The sequence below is a fragment of the Lissotriton vulgaris genome, chromosome 3_1, assembly GCF_964263255.1.
Source record: "Lissotriton vulgaris chromosome 3_1, aLisVul1.2, whole genome shotgun sequence".
Classification (NCBI taxonomy): domain Eukaryota; kingdom Metazoa; phylum Chordata; class Amphibia; order Caudata; family Salamandridae; genus Lissotriton; species Lissotriton vulgaris.
In genome coordinates, this window is record NC_141689.1 from 800,665,882 (window position 1) to 800,687,877 (window position 21,996).

Consider the following 21,996-nt stretch of genomic DNA (forward strand, 5'->3'; position numbering starts at 1 on the left):
TTCTGGCATTACAGCCGTCTTCGGCCCGGTTTGCTTGAATCCTGATGGTGCAATGAGCAAGGGTCTCACATCTGAGAATACCCTTCCACGCTTAGGGTGGACAAAAATATTTACAACAAGGGGTGGTGAGGGACAGAGTCTCTGAATTAAGCAGAAAGCTCTCACCCAGTCAAGAGATCAGGGCTAGATCCAACACCGTTTTTTAGCTCACTGCACCATCCCAGTTTCAGAACCTGGCTGTATGCAAATTAGTCTGTTCCTGTCCCAGTGCATGATGGGAACAGGGCAAACCAAACTACAAAAGCCAATTCTTACACTGGGAAGGAAACAAGCTCCCGGGGACCGGTTTCTGGCATTACAGCCGTCTTCGGCCCGGTTTGCTTGAATCCTGATGGTGCAATGAGCAAGGGTCTCACATCTGAGAATACCCTTCCACGCTTAGGGTGGACAAAAATATTTACAACAAGGGGTGGTGAGGGACAGAGTCTCTGAATTAAGCAGAAAGCTCTCACCCAGTCAAGAGATCAGGGCTAGATCCAACACCGTTTTTTAGCTCACTGCACCATCCCAGTTTCAGAACCTGGCTGTATGCAAATTAGTCTGTTCCTGTCCCAGTGCATGATGGGAACAGGGCAAACCAAACTACAAAAGCCAATTCTTACACTGGGAAGGAAACAAGCTCCCGGGGACCGGTTTCTGGCATTACAGCCGTCTTCGGCCCGGTTTGCTTGAATCCTGATGGTGCAATGAGCAAGGGTCTCACATCTGAGAATACCCTTCCACGCTTAGGGTGGACAAAAATATTTACAACAAGGGGTGGTGAGGGACAGAGTCTCTGAATTAAGCAGAAAGCTCTCACCCAGTCAAGAGATCAGGGCTAGATCCAACACCGTTTTTTAGCTCACTGCACCATCCCAGTTTCAGAACCTGGCTGTATGCAAATTAGTCTGTTCCTGTCCCAGTGCATGATGGGAACAGGGCAAACCAAACTACAAAAGCCAATTCTTACACTGGGAAGGAAACAAGCTCCCGGGGACCGGTTTCTGGCATTACAGCCGTCTTCGGCCCGGTTTGCTTGAATCCTGATGGTGCAATGAGCAAGGGTCTCACATCTGAGAATACCCTTCCACGCTTAGGGTGGACAAAAATATTTACAACAAGGGGTGGTGAGGGACAGAGTCTCTGAATTAAGCAGAAAGCTCTCACCCAGTCAAGAGATCGGGGCTAGATCCAACACCGTTTTTTAGCTCACTGCACCATCCCAGTTTCAGAACCTGGCTGTATGCAAATTAGTCTGTTCCTGTCCCAGTGCATGATGGGAACAGGGCAAACCAAACTACAAACGCCAATTCTTACACTGGGAAGGAAACAAGCTCCCGGGGACCGGTTTCTGGCATTACAGCCGTCTTCGGCCCGGTTTGCTTGAATCCTGATGGTGCAATGAGCAAGGGTCTCACATCTGAGAATACCCTTCCACGCTTAGGGTGGACAAAAATATTTACAACAAGGGGTGGTGAGGGACAGAGTCTCTGAATTAAGCAGAAAGCTCTCACCCAGTCAAGAGATCAGGGCTAGATCCAACACCGTTTTTTAGCTCACTGCACCATTCCAGTTTCAGAACCTGGCTGTATGCAAATTAGTCTGTTCCTGTCCCAGTGCATGATGGGAACAGGGCAAACCAAACTACAAAAGCCAATTCTTACACTGGGAAGGAAACAAGCTCCCGGGGACCGGTTTCTGGCATTACAGCCGTCTTCGGCCCGGTTTGCTTGAATCCTGATGGTGCAATGAGCAATAACGGTGATGGATCAAGCCCTGATCTTTGGACTGGGTAAGAGTGGTCTGCTTAATTCAGACACTCTGTTCATCACCACCCCCTTTTCTGAATCGTTTTTGGCCACTATAGGTGTGGCAGGGTATACTCAGACATGAGTCCCTTTCTCACTGCTCCATCAGCATTCAAGCAAGCCGGGCCGAAGACGGCTGAAATGCCATAAACCGGTCCCCGGTAGCTTGTCTCCTTTCTGGTGAAGAATTGGCTTGGTAGTTTAGTCTGCCCTGTTCCCATGATGTACTGGGCCAGGGACAGACTGATTCGCATATAGCCAGGTTCTGAGCTGGGATGGGGCAGTGAGATAAATAACGGTGATGGATCAAGCCCTGATCTTTGGACTGGGTAAGAGTGGTCTGCTTAATTCAGACACTCTGTTCATCACCACCCCCTTTTCTGAATCGTTTTTGGCCACTATAGGTGTGGCAGGGTATACTCAGACATGAGTCCCTTTCTCACTGCTCCATCAGGATTCAAGCAAGCCGGGCCGAAGACGGCTGAAATGCCAGAAACCGGTCCCCGGTAGCTTGTCTCCTTTCTGGTGAAGAATTGGCTTGGTAGTTTAGTCTGCCCTGTTCCCATGATGCACTGGGCCAGGGACAGACTGATTTGCATATAGCCAGGTTCTGAGCTGGGATGGGGCAGTGAGATAAATAACGGTGATGGATCAAGCCCTGATCTTTGGACTGGGTAAGAGTGGTCTGCTTAATTCAGACACTCTGTTCATCACCACCCCCTTTTCTGAATCGTTTTTGGCCACTATAGGTGTGGCAGGGTATACTCAGACATGAGTCCCTTTCTCACTGCTCCATCAGGATTCAAGCAAGCCGGGCCGAAGACGGCTGAAATGCCAGAAACCGGTCCCCGGTAGCTTGTCTCCTTTCTGGTGAAGAATTGGCTTGGTAGTTTAGTCTGCCCTGTTCCCATGATGCACTGGGCCAGGGACAGACTGATTTGCATATAGCCAGGTTCTGAGCTGGGATGGGGCAGTGAGATAAATAACGGTGATGGATCAAGCCCTGATCTTTGGACTGGGTAAGAGTGGTCTGCTTAATTCAGACACTCTGTTCATCACCACCCCCTTTTCTGAATCGTTTTTGGCCACTATAGGTGTGGCAGGGTATACTCAGACATGAGTCCCTTTCTCACTGCTCCATCAGGATTCAAGCAAGCCGGGCCGAAGACGGCTGAAATGCCAGAAACCGGTCCCCGGTAGCTTGTCTCCTTTCTGGTGAAGAATTGGCTTGGTAGTTTAGTCTGCCCTGTTCCCATGATGCACTGGGCCAGGGACAGACTGATTTGCATATAGCCAGGTTCTGAGCTGGGATGGGGCAGTGAGATAAATAACGGTGATGGATCAAGCCCTGATCTTTGGACTGGGTAAGAGTGGTCTGCTTAATTCAGACACTCTGTTCATCACCACCCCCGTTTCTGAATCGTTTTTGGCCACTATAGGTGTGGCAGGGTATACTCTGACATGAGTCCCTTTCTCACTGCTCCATCAGGATTCAAGCAAGCCGGGCCGAAGACGGCTGAAATGCCAGAAACCGGTCCCCGGTAGCTTGTCTCCTTTCTGGTGAAGAATTGGCTTGGTAGTTTAGTCTGCCCTGTTCCCATGATGCACTGGGCCAGGGACAGACTGATTTGCATATAGCCAGGTTCTGAGCTGGGATGGGGCAGTAAGATAAATAACGGTGATGGATCAAGCCCTGATCTTTGGACTGGGTAAGAGTGGTCTGCCTAATTCAGACACTCTGTTCATCACCACCCCCTTTTCTGAATCGTTTTTGGCCACTATAGGTGTGGCAGGGTATACTCAGACATGAGTCCCTTTCTCACTGCTCCATCAGGATTCAAGCAAGCCGGGCCGAAGACGGCTGAAATGCCAGAAACCGGTCCCCGGTAGCTTGTCTCCTTTCTGGTGAAGAATTGGCTTGGTAGTTTAGTCTGCCCTGTTCCCATGATGTACTGGGCCAGGGACAGACTGATTCGCATATAGCCAGGTTCTGAGCTGGGATGGGGCAGTGAGATAAATAACGGTGATGGATCAAGCCCTGATCTTTGGACTGGGTAAGAGTGGTCTGCTTAATTCAGACACTCTGTTCATCACCACCCCCTTTTCTGAATCGTTTTTGGCCACTATAGGTGTGGCAGGGTATACTCAGACATGAGTCCCTTTCTCACTGCTCCATCAGGATTCAAGCAAGCCGGGCCGAAGACGGCTGAAATGCCAGAAACCGGTCCCCGGTAGCTTGTCTCCTTTCTGGTGAAGAATTGGCTTGGTAGTTTAGTCTGCCCTGTTCCCATGATGCATCGGGCCAGGGACAGACTGATTTGCATATAGCCAGGTTCTGAGCTGGGATGGGGCAGTGAGATAAATAACGGTGATGGATCAAGCCCTGATCTTTGGACTGGGTAAGAGTGGTCTGCTTAATTCAGACACTCTGTTCATCACCACCCCCTTTTCTGAATCGTTTTTGGCCACTATAGGTGTGGCAGGGTATACTCAGACATGAGTCCCTTTCTCACTGCTCCATCAGGATTCAAGCAAGCCGGGCCGAAGACGGCTGAAATGCCAGAAACCGGTCCCCGGTAGCTTGTCTCCTTTCTGGTGAAGAATTGGCTTGGTAGTTTAGTCTGCCCTGTTCCCATGATGCACTGGGCCAGGGACAGACTGATTCGCATATAGCCAGGTTCTGAGCTGGGATGGGGCAGTGAGATAAATAACGGTGATGGATCAAGCCCTGATCTTTGGACTGGGTAAGAGTGGTCTGCTTAATTCAGACACTCTGTTCATCACCACCCCCTTTTCTGAATCGTTTTTGGCCACTATAGGTGTGGCAGGGTATACTCAGACATGAGTCCCTTTCTCACTGCTCCATCAGGATTCAAGCAAGCTGGGCCGAAGACGGCTGAAATGCCAGAAACCGGTCCCCGGTAGCTTGTCTCCTTTCTGGTGAAGAATTGGTTTGGTAGTTTAGTCTGCCCTGTTCCCATGATGCACTGGGCCAGGGACAGACTGATTTGCATATAGCCAGGTTCTGAGCTGGGATGGGGCAGTGAGATAAATAACGGTGATGGATCAAGCCCTGATCTTTGGACTGGGTAAGAGTGGTCTGCTTAATTCAGACACTCTGTTCATCACCACCCCCTTTTCTGAATCGTTTTTGGCCACTATAGGTGTGGCAGGGTATACTCAGACATGAGTCCCTTTCTCACTGCTCCATCAGGATTCAAGCAAGCCGGGCCGAAGACGGCTGAAATGCCAGAAACCGGTCCCCGGTAGCTTGTCTCCTTTCTGGTGAAGAATTGGCTTGGTAGTTTAGTCTGCCCTGTTCCCATGATGCACTGGGCCAGGGACAGACTGATTTGCATATAGCCAGGTTCTGAGCTGGGATGGGGCAGTGAGATAAATAACGGTGATGGATCAAGCCCTGATCTTTGGACTGGGTAAGAGTGGTCTGCTTAATTCAGACACTCTGTTCATCACCACCCCCTTTTCTGAATCGGTTTTGGCCACTATAGGTGTGGCAGGGTATACTCAGACATGAGTCCCTTTCTCACTGCTCCATCAGGATTCAAGCAAGCCGGGCCGAAGACGGCTGCAATGCCAGAAACCGGTCCCCGGTAGCTTGTCTCCTTTCTGGTGAAGAATTGGCTTGGTAGTTTAGTCTGCCCTGTTCCCATGATGTACTGGGCCAGGGACAGACTGATTTGCATATAGCCAGGTTCTGAGCTGGGATGGGGCAGTGAGATAAATAACGGTGAGGGATCAAGCCCTGATCTTTGGACTGGGTAAGAGTGGTCTGCTTAATTCAGACACTCTGTTCATCACCACCCCCTTTTCTGAATCGTTTTTGGCCACTATAGGTGTGGCAGGGTATACTCAGACATGAGTCCCTTTCTCACTGCTCCATCAGGATGCAAGCAAGCCGGGCCGAAGATGGCTGAAATGCCAGAAACCGGTCCCCGGTAGCTTGTTTCCTTTCTGGTGAAGAATTGGCTTGGTAGTTTAGTCTGCCCTGTTCCCATGATGCACTGGGCCAGGGACAGACTGATTTGCATATAGCCAGGTTCTGAGCTGGGATGGGGCAGTAAGATAAATAACGGTGATGGATCAAGCCCTGATCTTTGGACTGGGTAAGAGTGGTCTGCTTAATTCAGACACTCTGTTCATCACCACCCCCTTTTCTGAATCGTTTTTGGCCACTATAGGTGTGGCAGGGTATACTCAGACATGAGTCCCTTTCTCACTGCTCTATCAGGATTCAAGCAAGCCGGGCCGAAGACGGCTGAAATGCCAGAAACCGGTCCCCGGTAGCTTGTCTCCTTTCTGGTGAAGAATTGGCTTGGTAGTTTAGTCTGCCCTGTTCCCATGATGCACTGGGCCAGGGACAGACTGATTTGCATATAGCCAGGTTCTGAGCTGGGATGGGGCAGTGAGATAAATAACGGTGATGGATCAAGCCCTGATCTTTGGACTGGGTAAGAGTGGTCTGCTTAATTCAGACACTCTGTTCATCACCACCCCCTTTTCTGAATCGTTTTTGGCCACTATAGGTGTGGCAGGGTATACTCAGACATGAGTCCCTTTCTCACTGCTCCATCAGGATTCAAGCAAGCCGGGCCGAAGACGGCTGAAATGCCAGAAACCGGTCCCCGGTAGCTTGTCTCCTTTCTGGTGAAGAATTGGCTTGGTAGTTTAGTCTGCCCTGTTCCCATGATGCACTGGGCCAGGGACAGACTGATTTGCATATAGCCAGGTTCTGAGCTGGGATGGGGCAGTGAGATAAATAACGGTGATGGATCAAGCCCTGATCTTTGGACTGGGTAAGAGTGGTCTGCTTAATTCAGACACTCTGTTCATCACCACCCCCTTTTCTGAATCGTTTTTGGCCACTATAGGTGTGGCAGGGTATACTCAGACATGAGTCCCTTTCTTACTGCTCCATCAGGATTCAAGCAAGCCGGGCCGAAGACGGCTGAAATGCCAGAAACCGGTCCCCGGTAGCTTGTCTCCTTTCTGGTGAAGAATTGGCTTGGTAGTTTAGTCTGCCCTGTTCCCATGATGCACTGGGCCCGGGACAGACTGATTTGCATATAGCCAGGTTCTGAGCTGGGATGGGGCAGTGAGATAAATAACGGTGATGGATCAAGCCCTGATCTTTGGACTGGGTAAGAGTGGTCTGCTTAATTCCGACACTCTGTTCATCACCACCCCCTTTTCTGAATCGTTTTTGGCCACTATAGGTGTGGCAGGGTATACTCAGACATGAGTCCCTTTCTCACTGCTCCATCAGGATTCAAGCAAGCCGGGCCGAAGACGGCTGTAATGCCAGAAACCGGTCCCCGGTAGCTTGTCTCCTTTCTGGTGAAGAATTGGCTTGGTAGTTTAGTCTGCCCTGTTCCCATGATGCACTGGGCCAGGGACAGACTGATTTGCATATAGCCAGGTTCTGAGCTGGGATGGGGCAGTGAGATAAATAACGGTGATGGATCAAGCCCTGATCTTTGGACTGGGTAAGAGTGGTCTGCTTAATTCAGATACTCTGTTCATCACCACCCCCTTTTCTGAATCGTTTTTGGCCACTATAGGTGTGGCAGGGTATACTCAGACATGAGTCCCTTTCTCACTGCTCCATCAGGATTCAAGCAAGCCGGGCCGAAGACGGCTGAAATGCCAGAAACCGGTCCCCGGTAGCTTGTCTTCTTTTTGGTGAAGAATTGGCTTGGTAGTTTAGTCTGCCCTGTTCCCATGATGCACTGGGCCTGGGACAGACTGATTTGCATATAGCCAGGTTCTGAGCTGGGATGGGGCAGTGAGATAAATAACGGTGATGGATCAAGCCCTGATCTTTGGACTGGGTAAGAGTGGTCTGCTTAATTCAGACACTCTGTTCATCACCACCCCCTTTTCTGAATCGTTTTTGGCCACTATAGGTGTGGCAGGGTATACTCAGACATGAGTCCCTTTCTCACTGCTCCATCAGGATTCAAGCAAGCCGGGCCGAAGACGGCTGTAATGCCAGAAACCGGTCCCCGGTAGCTTGTCTCCTTTCTGGTGAAGAATTGGCTTGGTAGTTTAGTCTGCCCTGTTCCCATGATGCACTGGGCCAGGGACAGACTGATTTGCATATAGCCAGGTTCTGAGCTGGGATGGGGCAGTGAGATAAATAACGGTGATGGATCAAGCCCTGATCTTTGGACTGGGTAAGAGTGGTCTGCTTAATTCAGATACTCTGTTCATCACCACCCCCTTTTCTGAATCGTTTTTGGCCACTATAGGTGTGGCAGGGTATACTCAGACATGAGTCCCTTTCTCACTGCTCCATCAGGATTCAAGCAAGCCGGGCCGAAGACGGCTGAAATGCCAGAAACCGGTCCCCGGTAGCTTGTCTCCTTTCTGGTGAAGAATTGGCTTGGTAGTTTAGTCTGCCCTGTTCCCATGATGCACTGGGCCAGGGACAGACTGATTTGCATATAGCCAGGTTCTGAGCTGGGATGGGGCAGTGAGATAAATAACGGTGATGGATCAAGCCCTGATCTTTGGACTGGGTAAGAGTGGTCTGCTTAATTCAGACACTCTGTTCATCACCACCCCCTTTTCTGAATCGTTTTTGGCCACTATAGGTGTGGCAGGGTATACTCAGACATGAGTCCCTTTCTCACTGCTCCATCAGGATTCAAGCAAGCCGGGCCGAAGACGGCTGAAATGCCAGAAATCGGTCCCCGGTAGCTTGTCTCCTTTCTGGTGAAGAATTGGCTTGGTAGTTTAGTCTGCCCTGTTCCCATGATGCACTGGGCCAGGGACAGACTGATTTGCATATAGCCAGGTTCTGAGCTGGGATGGGGCAGTGAGATAAATAACGGTGATGGATCAAGCCCTGATCTTTGGACTGGGTAAGAGTGGTCTGCTTAATTCAGACACTCTGTTCATCACCACCCCCTTTTCTGAATCGTTTTTGGCCACTATAGGTGTGGCAGGGTATACTCAGACATGAGTCCCTTTCTCACTGCTCCATCAGGATTCAAGCAAGCCGGGCCGAAGACGGCTGAAATGCCAGAAACCGGTCCCCGGTAGCTTGTCTCCTTTCTGGTGAAGAATTGGCTTGGTAGTTTAGTCTGCCCTGTTCCCATGATGCACTGGGCCAGGGAAGGACTGATTTGCATATAGCCAGGTTCTGAGCTGGGATGGGGCAGTGAGATAAATAATGGTGAAGGATCAAGGCCTGATCTTTGGACTGGGTAAGAGTGGTCTGCTTAATTCAGACACTCTGTTCATCACCACCCCCTTTTCTGAATCACTTTCTAAAAGTGGCATTTCTAAAATAGTATGTTAAATTTAACTTTACAAGGAAAGAGGATTTATTAGTACCATTCCTGGTTGACCTGGCATCTTTGGCGTGCTTTTCCACTGTATTTCTTGCTTCTCATTTCCTGTTGGTCACTGTGTGCTGCATCTTGTTTTTGCTTGTCTTAGAGCTCTGGGCACCTCACTACTGCTGATCAGTGCTAAAGTGCAAGTTCTCCCTGCGTATGATTGAAATAATTGTTTACTGGTAGGCCCTTAGTTAAGTGCACTGTGTGTGCCCAGGGCCTGTAATTCAAATGCTACTAGTGAGCCTGCAGCACAGGTTGTGCCACCCACATAAGTAGTCCCACAACCATGTTTCAGACCTGCCACTGCAGTGTCTCAGTGGGTACTTGTCAGGCCCAAACCTTCCTGTTTATTACATGTAAGGTACCCCTAAGGTAGGTCCAATGTAGCTCCATGGGCAGGGTGCAGTATATTTAAAAGGTAGGACATATGCTGGTGTGCAGTACATGTCCTGATAGTGAAATACTACTAATTTAGTTTTTCACTATTGAAAGAACTACCTCTCCCATAGTTTATTATTGGAGCTGCCTTGTAACCTCTTACAAGTTTAACGTTCAATTGGGAAGAGGTAGAGATTTGGAGTTTGGGGTGCCTGAACTCGAAATTTAAAAATAAATCTTTTAGTGATGTTTGTGTGTTTGAAAATGCAACTTTTTAAAGTGTGCATTTTCTTGCTTTGCCATTATGAGCCTCCTTCCAGCCTGTGAATCCACGTCTGAGGGAGTAATGAGGGTGGGTTGTTTGTGCATTCACTCTAGACAGTCACACAAAGGGAGCTGTGGTGTACCCTGCATATCCTGATGGCCAATCACCAGGCTGATGTGTCTTCCTGGGCTACAGTGGACAAGAATATGAGAACATTGTAGGTTTCATAGGAAGGCAACATGGCTTTGGCTTATGAAAGTGACATGAAAGTTAAGGGTAAGTGTTGTCAGTGTGGAGTTTAAAGGGAAGACAGTGTGGTTAATGCCATGTCACCAAGATACTTATCTAGCTCTGCCAAGGTTGGCAGCTCAATAGCTATCCCTGGCTCCACTACTATTAAAGTGCGACTAGTGGTCTCATCAGGGATTTGTTAATTTTGCAAGATTAGAGTTCCAAAGCAAGAAATGCAAGGACACGATGCATGATTGACAGTTGAGGTGAAAACACTGCCATATGGCTAAGTTGGACTGTTTACAGTGTTTGTTTTTTGTGGATTCAAATGGGGTTTTCTCAGTGTTTTTCAAGTATTTTGAAATCAGTGCTTATCAGTGTTTATTCAGCTCCCTAGCCCATGTAGACAAAAACTTCGTTGTTCTAGTGTTTACAAAACATGTTGCTTTTCTGCAATGATTGTTATGAAGCACATATTTAGTCAAAGAAGTAATGAAGGTTATGTAGTTTATTCCCATTGGCAGGGACAACATAGTACCTTGTGGAAGCTTTGCAATTTTGAAATACACGAAATTAATGTGTAACCTTGAATTCATAGACACCAATATGGGATATTTTAAGCATGCTCACCACTTTCTTTCTGCACTTTTTTCATGACTTCATTAAGGTGGTGCTGCTGTTGTGCGGACCTTAGTAGCTTCCAAGAATTCGCCTGGTAAGTGCCTCACTTTAAGTCAGTCCTGACTTTTTAATAGACATTACATTGCATCCTTGACTTGGAATTTTGATGTTACTGTTGTAACCATGGGCTCTAAAACCCCAAGAGTAATATGCAGTTGGATAAAGTGCCAGGATTAGCTGAAGGTTGCAAACATACCAAAGGGATTCATGCAGCTATACATATTGTTGGCATTAGATAAGTCTTGTGCCATGTTTTCACTCCTGTATTGTGTACATGGGAAAAGCATTCTTGTCACAGGTACCTGTCTTAACACCTTGCTGTTAATGTTTAAAGTCTGGTGTTTTTGGCAATTGACCTGCTCTCAATACTGACCTGTTAAAAAAGGGGCTTATGTAGCATAGGGTTTGATCTATTCTGTCTGTGGGTGAAATACATATTTGATAAGATTCTTAGGAGCCAGCCATTTCACAAATTAGGGATCGAACTGAGCACTACCAAAAGATCAAATATGATTTTAATATTCCCAGATTCCCTACAGTGATTGAAATCATCACTGCAGACCATAAAGAGGCATCTAAACCTTGCGCCTTTAATTCAAACACACAAAACATGAGGAAAGAACAGAAATTAGAAACAGTATTTCAGTGACATCCCTAGTCAACAAAAGTCAGGCAGTTGCGAGAGCAGCTTCAGGATTGCCCTGAGTGCCAAGGATTTGCGCTCCAGGACAGACTGGGAGTCTGTGCCTGCTTTCTCTCCAACCCAACAATGCAACTGGGTTGGAGAGCTCTACTGCGCATGTGGGCTTGTCCAGCCTGGGTCAGATGGCAAAACCCACAGTGAAGGCAATGACCAGCACTCCCCACCCAGCCTGTCACCAATCTGGCCCCGCCCCCAAGCCTCAGCAGATGAAAAAATAAAACAGGTTTTAAACCCGTTATTTTTCACATTTTTTGAAGTTCTGATGGGGGCGATGCTCCTCTGCCATAGCGGAGGAGCCGCGACTGGACAGACTTATGTCAGTCCACTTTGTCAGCATGCTATTATCAAGCCTAGACACGGTGAAGATAACATGCAGGGTGTGTAAGTGGATATTGCCATGGTCTTTGCCTGGCCTTTACCCAGACTGTGGGGAGTATCACAGACTGGGGACAAACCAAGCATTATGTAAGCATGCACGATAGTGATGACTCACATATGTGAATTGGTGAGAGTCTGTGAATGACCCGGATAAGCCAGAAGGCATTGCAGGTGCCACCTGCATCTTGTTAAACTTCTCTGGCATAAGGTTCGCCTCATTGTGATACTTTTTCTTCCTGCATAGTGCGCCTTTGCACCCCTATAGCCTTCACTGTATGAGTGAGATGCTACCACATGGTTAGTTAGCCTAGGGCACAAAGTTTAAAAGGCTCACCATAGTGGTCTGTCTCATTGTGGACAATATATATGCATCCACCTTCCTAAATGAACTTTCTTTTCCTATCAGTTTTAGTCCCTACATTTTCTTTGTTTTGTGTTGAGGCACTTGGTGTTGAAAAGGAAGAATATGCTGTTTTGCCAAAATGCTGCTTTCATGTGCTTTTGATGAGCCTCATGTGTGGGCGTTTTCTTATTCGCTTATTCTGAATAGTGAAGAACTAACATATTTTTAGTTTTTTATAGTATTATTGTAATATTAGCTAAGTGCTCATATATTGTGGACATTACACCTGCCCAAGCTTATGGATGGGATGGGTTCTTATCATTCGAGGCTGCGTTACATTCGAAGTCGGCAGCTTTTTCTTGTGGCTGTCCCATTACTTAAAATTAAGAAATTAAAGAATGCTAGGAAATATTCGGCATCAGAAAGATGAAGTTTGAAATATTGGGACTTATGGAATATATTCCCAAAAAGCCGTAGTGATTCATAGAAAATACTTTAAAAGAAGCGAATGTAATCAGGGTAAGGCTTTGCCCCGACTTTAAGTCCTTAAAATTATCTTGACAGAAGAAATACGTACTATTATTCCCGTTTATGGTTCTTTTGGTTTCATCTAAACCTTGTCATCATCAATCCTCTGTATTAAGGTTGCAAAAATAAAAGAAATTGTGTGCAATAGACGGTCTCCTGATGAAGGCAGTTTTGCCGAAACGCGCATAGCTTCTATCTACCGCTTTGCTTCCATCAATTACTCATCTACCGTATTGTCATCACTTTTTTGTCAGACCAAAATTATTGCAGTTATATATGAATTTGCCATATGATTTGTCATGATGGTTAAAGATGTATAGGTCTTGATTGTCTTCCCTTTTTTCTATTTATATTTATTGACACTAAATTGTTTTCTACTGTTTTATATGAAATGAGTTAAGAAAATATTATAATGAAACTCGTGTACAGATATTAATCAAAGTGTCTTACAATCAACATTAAAACCATAAATATATGTTTCTAAATACATGACAGTTTTGTTCTATTTGTGGAACATTATGTGTGGGTTTGTTTATTGAATTTTCACCTAGAATATTTTGGCGTATACGGTACATGCTTGCTATATATTTCCTCTTTTCATAATAATGTACAAAATTCAATTCATAAAACTATTAATTTAAATCTAGGTGCACAAAAGCCCACCCATAATTTACATACACAAATCGTGGGTGGGATGCCGATGACCTCTGCGTGCATGGTATTATATCCATACGTTTTGTGAATTAAGAAAAACAGTAGATTTAAAACCTTGCAGGTTTGTAGACCAACGTGCAAACCTTACGCAGGGGTAAGTGACCTTAAGATCCGTTTTACACAGTCTCCCCAAAAAAACCTCTGAGGCAATAGACTTATCTCCAACCAGTATCACACTGGAGACCCACGGGTGACTCTCAACTCGGCACTCAAACAGTTCTGCATTCTACTGTGACCACACTCATATTTTTCACTTTTCACAAGTCCCCTTTAGAGGGGTTACCCAACTTTGAGACATCAACACTTCTCGTTACCCAGTCCTGCCTCTCCATAGCAACTGCTAACAATAGGCATTCCAACATTTTCCGTTGATTGATGACATCTGCAAGCATTCTGAAATATTTATGACTTCATTTACAGGATAAGCCCCCTTGAGATAAAAGTGATTCACTTTGTAAGTTTATCAATTTCTGGAATAATTTGCATCCTGAACGAAGCTGCAAGGACCCCAGGGAGAGGGGGTACAAAAATCATTGCACTCGGGGTTGATTTCATTGCCTCGTTTCAAATGTACTTTTTCATTAACATTGACTTTCACCTCAGATCATACAGGTACACACTTTAGCTAGTCTCTAATAACATACTGTCCTTCCGGAGCACAATAGAAGCCGTGGCACTCAATCAAAGAGCCTTTCTCTTTAGGTTGAGTTGCCGTTGTTGGTGACGTGCCATTTTGGCTTTAGTGCCTCATATGCACATAGAGAGGCATTCATCGAATTCTAACAAGGTCCCACAGATTAATAACAAGGTCACCGTTACAGTTGAAAGACTGTGGCGATTCCAGGTATTGATATATGCCTTGTAAAGGTGTGCTCCAATTTTTTCTTGAAGGTGACCTGATTCATTTTTATTAGGAAAATGTCAGGGTACACAGAATCCATTGTCTATGAAAGAGCCCGTTACTAGTTGGCACACTTGCATTACTTACAGAGTCTAGAACCAACTACAATATATAAATATATATAAATATTGAACACGAAAAGAATTGCTTGGTGTTAGTATATAGTGCTAACCTAGCTAGGGATAGCCTACGTTCAAGTGGGTATTCAGAACCTAATGTATGAAACAGAAAATTAATGAATCCTTTTTTTCAGAAATAATGAAATGTAAATAAAGATGTATTATTGTACATGTACAAAAGTACTAAGTATTGCGAGACAAATTGTTATGATTCTCAACCACAGAATTTCGAATCACAATTGCCAAATAGGTAAAATTCACAAATCAGCACACCAGGAGCTGAACCAAGTGCAGTGTTTGAAAAATGAGGAGCAGAGGTCATCACTTTAACACTGTTCTAGAAGTTTGACTATCCATGTGGCAAGTCAAGTTTCAGATGAAGATAGCAGCAAGAAAAGAAGGAGAACGTTCAGCATTGCTGTATTAGAGGCATTGGTGTAGGAGTGTGGCAGAGAATGATCACCTTTTAAGAAACTCATCATTCAATGTATCTGACAATACCCAAAAATTAATTCGGGGAAGAATTAGAGACCGCACAAATGCAGGAGCAGTCACTAATTCTGAAAAAATTCAAAAACAGTGGTGCGATTTCGGATCATGCACCAAGAGAAGGTTGGCAGCCAGAAAAGCAGAGGCTACTGCCATGGGAGGTGGTCCTAGCAGTGAAGTATGTAAAAAAGAGATGGAGGTAATGCTTAAATGAATCTCAGCCACTGGAAATTACTCGGGCTGCATCCCAAGCCATCGCTATTTTGCACACAATGCCACCTCAGTTTAGACTTAGCATTGGCTAAAATCAGTCTTGACCCTGCTCCAATGGAAACAGTTCAGCCAGAACTGCCAGGCTGGGTCCTCCCTGAACAGGAACGCAAGCAACCCGGGGCTGATTTCACCTTAGATATGGTCATCAGCCAGGTATTGCTTGGCTCGAGTAAAACAGTGTGCATTTGTATACTTTAGTGGGAGGTCTGAGCACTAATGCCTTCCAATACAAGTAGGAAATGATGGCAAGCACATTACGACTTGAGGCAATTAGCTGTGTCAGTAACATCAACAATTTATTCTCATTGGCCAACATAACAGAAAAAAAATGGTTGATGTAATTCTTTGATTTAAAAATGAGGAGCATACAAAATAAAACAAACTTTAAAATACAGACACTCATGCATTCACACATGCAAACAAAATCATGTCACTTAGTAAGTATGTCACTAACTTAACATACATGCATAAAAAATCCATGTATTCTGCAATATCACACAAACACAATGCATCATGAGACGAGATGGAGCGTAAATGTTAAATGGCTGTTGCCTCTATCAATTCTAATTATTAATTGATTTTTACAACTATTTTTGATGAAGACATGTTAATTGACTAAGTAGAAAAATGTGAGACCTCATACTGCATCATCAAAGCATGCAGAGTGTTCGAAAATAATAATACGAAAACCAAAACAAAGAGAGAAACAATGATAATTACACATGTACGTACTTACGTGCTGTGAGAAACAAAATATAGCCAACATAGAGAGTGCTGGGATAACAATATTCAACTATGCATTAAGAATTAGATAAATCTCTACATAAAGAGGCTTCCGAAGTACTAAAATGCTTTTCTAGTAATAATTGATATTATGCAAACCTGCAGCTTTCTCTAACGTTATGTGGTAAACGTGTACTTCAGAATGACACGCTAATAATATGCTTTAAAAATGATAACTAGCAAATGATGATGTAAAAATAATTTTTAGTAGTACCTAATGATGACATGCAGCTTCTAAAGGATAATGATGATGGGATGTGGCCAAGATGGCGAGCGGGTAAGATGTGTTTCTCTCGTCTCCCCGCTCCCCAGCGCCCAATCCAGCCTAAATCAGCGCGGTAATCCCACAGCTAGCAGCATCTTGGGGGGGAGCCACATGCTTCAACCCCGACTGCACTAGAGAAGAGCTGGATGCCTGAGGCTGGGGCCCGCTAAAGAGAGCGTGCATTCTCCGGGAAGACGCAAGGCCGGAGAGAGAAAATGGCGGCCAGGCTCGGCTGGGTCCCCTGAGGCCGGCCTCTGTGTCGGAGCTCCCCGGTGGCAAATAGCGACCCCAGTGAGAGAGACCTCGGGTGCCTCTGAGAACAGCTGGAGGAAAACAACAGGTACATAGAGGAGGAGAGTATGCAAGCAGGATTGATTTCCTGGGCCCAGGCCCAGACACGCGCATGTAAGACCAGTAGGATCAATCGAGGCCGGGGAAACAAGAAGGCTGTGGGGGCCGTGGTGCCCGGAAGGGCTTATTTCTGAAGCGGGGTGCCTTGGCAGGAAGAAGGGGACTGCGGCGAGAAGAAACGCTGCCACCTCGGCTCAGAGCTTCGGCCAACAAATTCGGTTGGCGTGCGAGGGTCGGGGAAGCCGGAGGGAATGTGGGCCGTGTCCCCGGGGACAGATCGCCAGAAGAGAGCGGCGAACTGAAGTGGGTCCCTGCCTCCAACATACACCATGGAGGGCAGGAACAAGAATACACGTCAAGGTACACAACGCCCTGGCCGCTGATGACCGCTCTCCCTGACCACAGTGCTCCAGGGAGAGGACTGCGAATGTCGGATTGGCGGGACCCCTAGGCCCCTGTGGTAGGCCCCACTGGTCAGCCAGACAACTGCGGCAGCAGAATAGGTGAGAAGCGGTGAAGCGACATGGAGGCGGAGAGCGGGCAGCAGAGGACGAAAGGGCCCACAGCACGGCAGGTGAGTGGACCCCCGGGGCGGAGCACCATGCAACCCCACGCCTAACGGACACAGGGACATGCTGAGAATCGGGGGCCGTAGACAGCGAAGACAATCAGGCAAGACCACACCCGGAACCCACAAGTGAGAGGCCGTGACAACCAGTGCGGGGACGCAGGTACCGAGGGACCATGACACCGGCAGGCCCGGGGGGGGGGGGCGGACACTAATAGCCCCCTTGGAATAGACGACAACGGGGGAGGAAACAGCTAGAAACCGACTGAAAGCACCCAGGACAGAGGAGTAACCACAGTGGGGCAGGAAGAAGTCTAGAGGCCGCAGGTCCAGCGGGACAGGCCGTCTTTTGGAGGGCCCCTCTGAAAGGCCAGGAAAGACTGGATAAGTGGTTTAAGAGCACGCAGCAGAAGCCCAGGAGGGCAATCAAGGAGAGAGGTCGGAAGCAATGGCCTGTGTGAGGAAGAAAGGGAGTGACCCCTGGGGCTCCACTGGAGATCGGCATCCAGAAGAAGAAACTGCCGGCGAGCCTTGTGCCATCAGCGAAGAAGTGAAGTTGGGACCAGCGAGACAATGCCGATGCGTCAAGGCACCGGTTGGTGCCAAGACATAGAGCCCCTCCAGGACAGGGCTGATCGGACCGGTGGGGCGGCTGGAGGTGACCTCAGTAAGGGACAATAAGGACCGTAACCTAAAAGTTGCTGACCAAGCTCCTGACTGCCAGTAGCGGGGAAGGGAGACTCTCCACAACAATGCAAGTTGGACAGGACACGAAAACCTCTGAAGCCCCGGTCACTTACTCCTTTTTGGAGATGCTCTTCAACACACTGCGAGAAGATCTACAGACGCTGAAGGGGGAAATAGCGAGAGAGATGAAGGAGGTACGACGGGACGTCGATGCCGTGGGAGAGCACGTGGCCACCATCAAAAATCGGAAGGAAGCCTGTAAGGAGGAAGTGGAACAACTACAGCAGGAGATCCTCTGGCTCAAGGCTCAACAGATCGATCTCCAGGCACACACAGAAGACCTGGAGAATCATTCTCAACAAAACAACTTCCGTGTTAAGGGAGTTCCACCTAAAGAAAAAGGCCCAGACATAACACAATACCTACAGGGTCTCTTCAGGAGCATACTAGATGCCCCACCGGACTTTGAACTCAAAATAGATCGGGCGCACAGGGTTGGTCTACCGTGTTGAGCGCCCGCATCCCCGCCGACATCCTGCCCTACATTCCAGATTTTCAACTAAAAGAGTGCATAATAGGTGCAGCGAGAGACAAGCAACCACTAAGGTATCAGGACAACTCCATCGCCCTCTACCAAGATCTGGCCCTATTAACCATCCAAATGCGAAGGGTGTATTGATTGGCCACCATGCATCTCCGGAACCATGGAGTAGCATATTCCTGGGGTCATCCCTTCTGACTGATTTTCAAGTGGCAGGGCAAACTACCTCAGCTCAGATCAATATAGGACACCTGCAGAGTGCTGGGAATTGAGAACCCAGATTGGGAGGAGGCGGAGAGTCGATAGAACAAGACCCCCCCCCCCGAAAAAGATGGGAAAGGGTCAATGGGAGATGCAGCACAGAGCGAGCGATGAGACCTGACCACGAAACCATAGCACAAGAGGGACAGTCGATGCTGAAGACGTTGTCTAAGGAGAAATCCCCCAAGGAGGATGCTCTGAACAATTGAGGGAGGGATAATGGACATGTGCAGGGCTGGATGGGTGGCAGGGACACCCGAAGGGAGTGGGGAGACCCGGGGATTTGCCACACAATGCACCCACCTTTTCTGAATTCCAAGGAAACACGAACATGAATGGCGGGCCCTGGACTATTTGGGTACACTGGGGTTCTCAGTTGGGGTTAGGGAGGGGAGGGTGGGGTACTGGTATGCATGTTAAAGGTGATGAGAGAGAGCTTATGCACTGAAGGTCAGGCAGGGCTTGGGAGACATGGGGAAGAGAAAACACAAGAATCCAGAGATAGGCCATCGCTGGTACAACCACAACAACACGTCATGCCTAGATCATAATGAAAATTCTCACACTCAACGTGAGAGGCCTCATTAGTCCCACTTAAAGGAAGGCCATCCTTTCACACATGAAAACATAGATGCGGATGTGTGCTTCCTCCAGGAGACGCATCTCCTCTCCAAAGATTGGCATAGAATGAGATCGCAACTCTTCCCCCAACAGTTCTTTTCGTCTACCCCGGATAAGAAGGCGGGGTGGCTATTTTAGTTGCTAAGTGTTTCAAGGGGTCAGTGGGGGAAAAAGTGGCTGAAATTGAAGGAAGACTCTTAGCCCACGTATTTGAGATTGGGGACACACCCTGGTGATAGGATCCACCTACACACCTAACACAGGACAGGAGAAATTCCTAAAGTCGGTCCTCTCCGAGGTCATGCACAGACAAGAGCGCAAGATGATCTTAGGGGGGGGACCTAAATATATATATGGACGATACAAAGGACAGATCAGGTAATAGATACTCGCAGGCCGGAGAGGTATCACAAGAAGGTAAAGAGTGGCTCCAGTCCATGGGTTTGGTGGATTTGTGGTGGGAGGCACATCCCCAAACATCACAATACTCATATTATTCTCATGCACACAGGACATACGCGTGCCTCGATCTTCTGTTGGGCACGGCGGAAATCAATAAGATGATTGGAGAGGTTGACATATCACCAGCGACACTGTCCAATCACGATGCGGTGATGGTTTTCCTTCGGCTGCCACCACAACAGAAACAACCAGGGGGCTGGAGACTGAGGTAAAATATGCTTCACAAAGAAGCTGTAACAACAAAACTCAATAAATGTATCAGGGGTTATCTAGCGGTAAACAATTCCCCAGATATAACAGTGACCACATTATTGGGGGACCTGAAGGCGGTGGTGAGAAGGGAAATATTTGCAATTTCGGCCGTGGAGACTAAAGAGCGCAAAGAAAAAAGGGAATACCTAACAGCAGAGGTTTTAGAGTTTGAAAGGGGCACCAAGGGTCTGGCGACAGTTGAAGGCGGCAAGGGCACAATTATGGGGCTGGACCTCGACAGAGCTGAGTATGTGGCGGTGCAACCAAAACATTCCTACTACATGGGAGGGGATAGGATAGGGCACATGCTGGCAGGTAAACGTAGAGCACAGAATCAACAGATCAAGATACAGACAGTAGAGAATGACAAGGGGGAGGAACTCACGGAGGACAAGGATATAACGCAAACATTCAGGGACTTTTATACAGACTTGTGTTCGAGGAGAATAACTCGGAACAACATTTGATATCATATCTACAAGGGATCCACATTTCCACGTTAGTTAGGGATCAGGCGGAGATGTTGGACGCCCCAATCCGGATAGAGGAAGTGATTGGGGCAATAGCACGTCTCAAACCTCTTAGGTCGCCGGGCCGGACTGATTCTAGGCGGGTTTCTAAAAGTCCTTTTGTCACCTGCTAGCACCAGTCCTAATGAGATGATTACATTTATTCAAGAGGCCAGGCACGATCCCTGCCGATATGTTGGAGGCGGCTATAGTGGTCCTTCCTAAGCCGGGAAGGAAAAAAAGAAATGTGACTCTTACCGACCGGTGTCCCTACTAAATGTGGACCTCAAGATTGGGTCCATTGATGCCCGGAATAATAGACCCAGACCAATTAGGATTTATTTATTTAAAATCGAGAGGACGGGGATAACACAAAGCCGATCCTCTACTTGATAGACAAGACCCACCGTACAAACATGAACGCTCTGTTGTTGCAATTTTCACCCCGAGTGGGCTGGGTATGCTCAGACGTGAGTCCCAGGCTCTCCACATCACTGGAGTCAAGCTATCCAGGCTGAAGAAGGCTGATAGCCAGAAACCGGTCCTTGGATGCTTGATTCCGGTCTAGGAAAGACATGGCTTGGTAGTTCGGGCTGGACTGTTCCCATGAGGCACAGGGTCAATGCTGATTTGCATATAGCCATTGTCTGACCTAGGGTGGTGTGGAGTGCAAAAAAACGATGGATTTAGGCCCAGATCTTTGTACTGGGTGAATGTAAGATATTGTTCTGCATTCTGTCAATCAACTGTGTTTTTTGCTGTTGTTGACGGTTGACACCGAGAAGGCGTTCGACCGGGTGGACTGGGGTTTCCTAGAACACACGCTGACCCACTTATGGGTTTGGGGAACACTTTAGAGCCTGGGTAGCGAGTTCTTTTAGCTCCTCCACCACCCCTTTGGGGTTATCAGGGTCTCATCTCGTGCCTTCCCCATTCAACGGGGTACCAAAAAGAGTTGGCTGCTGTCTACTCTCCTGTTTGCCCTATACGTCGAACCACTGGCATAGAAAGAATGGGATCACCCAGAAATCAGGGGCCTACCATTTGGAGGGAAAAGACACGCAATAAGCCTTTACACTGATGATATATTAACTTCACTAGAGGCTCCGGAGAGGTCGGTTCCATCATTTTTGAGGGAGCTGGAAGCCTCCCATTTTAAAGTCAACACTGAGAAGTCGCAGATTCTCAAGCTGGCCGGGGCACGGATGGACCCATTGATAGAGGGAGCTCGGTTTTTGGGTATCCAGGTAATAGACTCCATCCTGTACTTAGGGATTGAACTGGCGCCGTCGGTTCACCAAACGGTCACATTGACAGCTCATGAAAGATCTGCAGGTATGGAGGCACAACCAGCTGTCACTAATGGGTTGCATGGTCGTGATCAAAATGTCTGCTCTACCGAAAGCACTATACCTGTTTCAAACGCTACCGGTCAGGCCTCCGAGGGGGGCACTCAATGCAATGCAGAAGGAAATGCTTCAT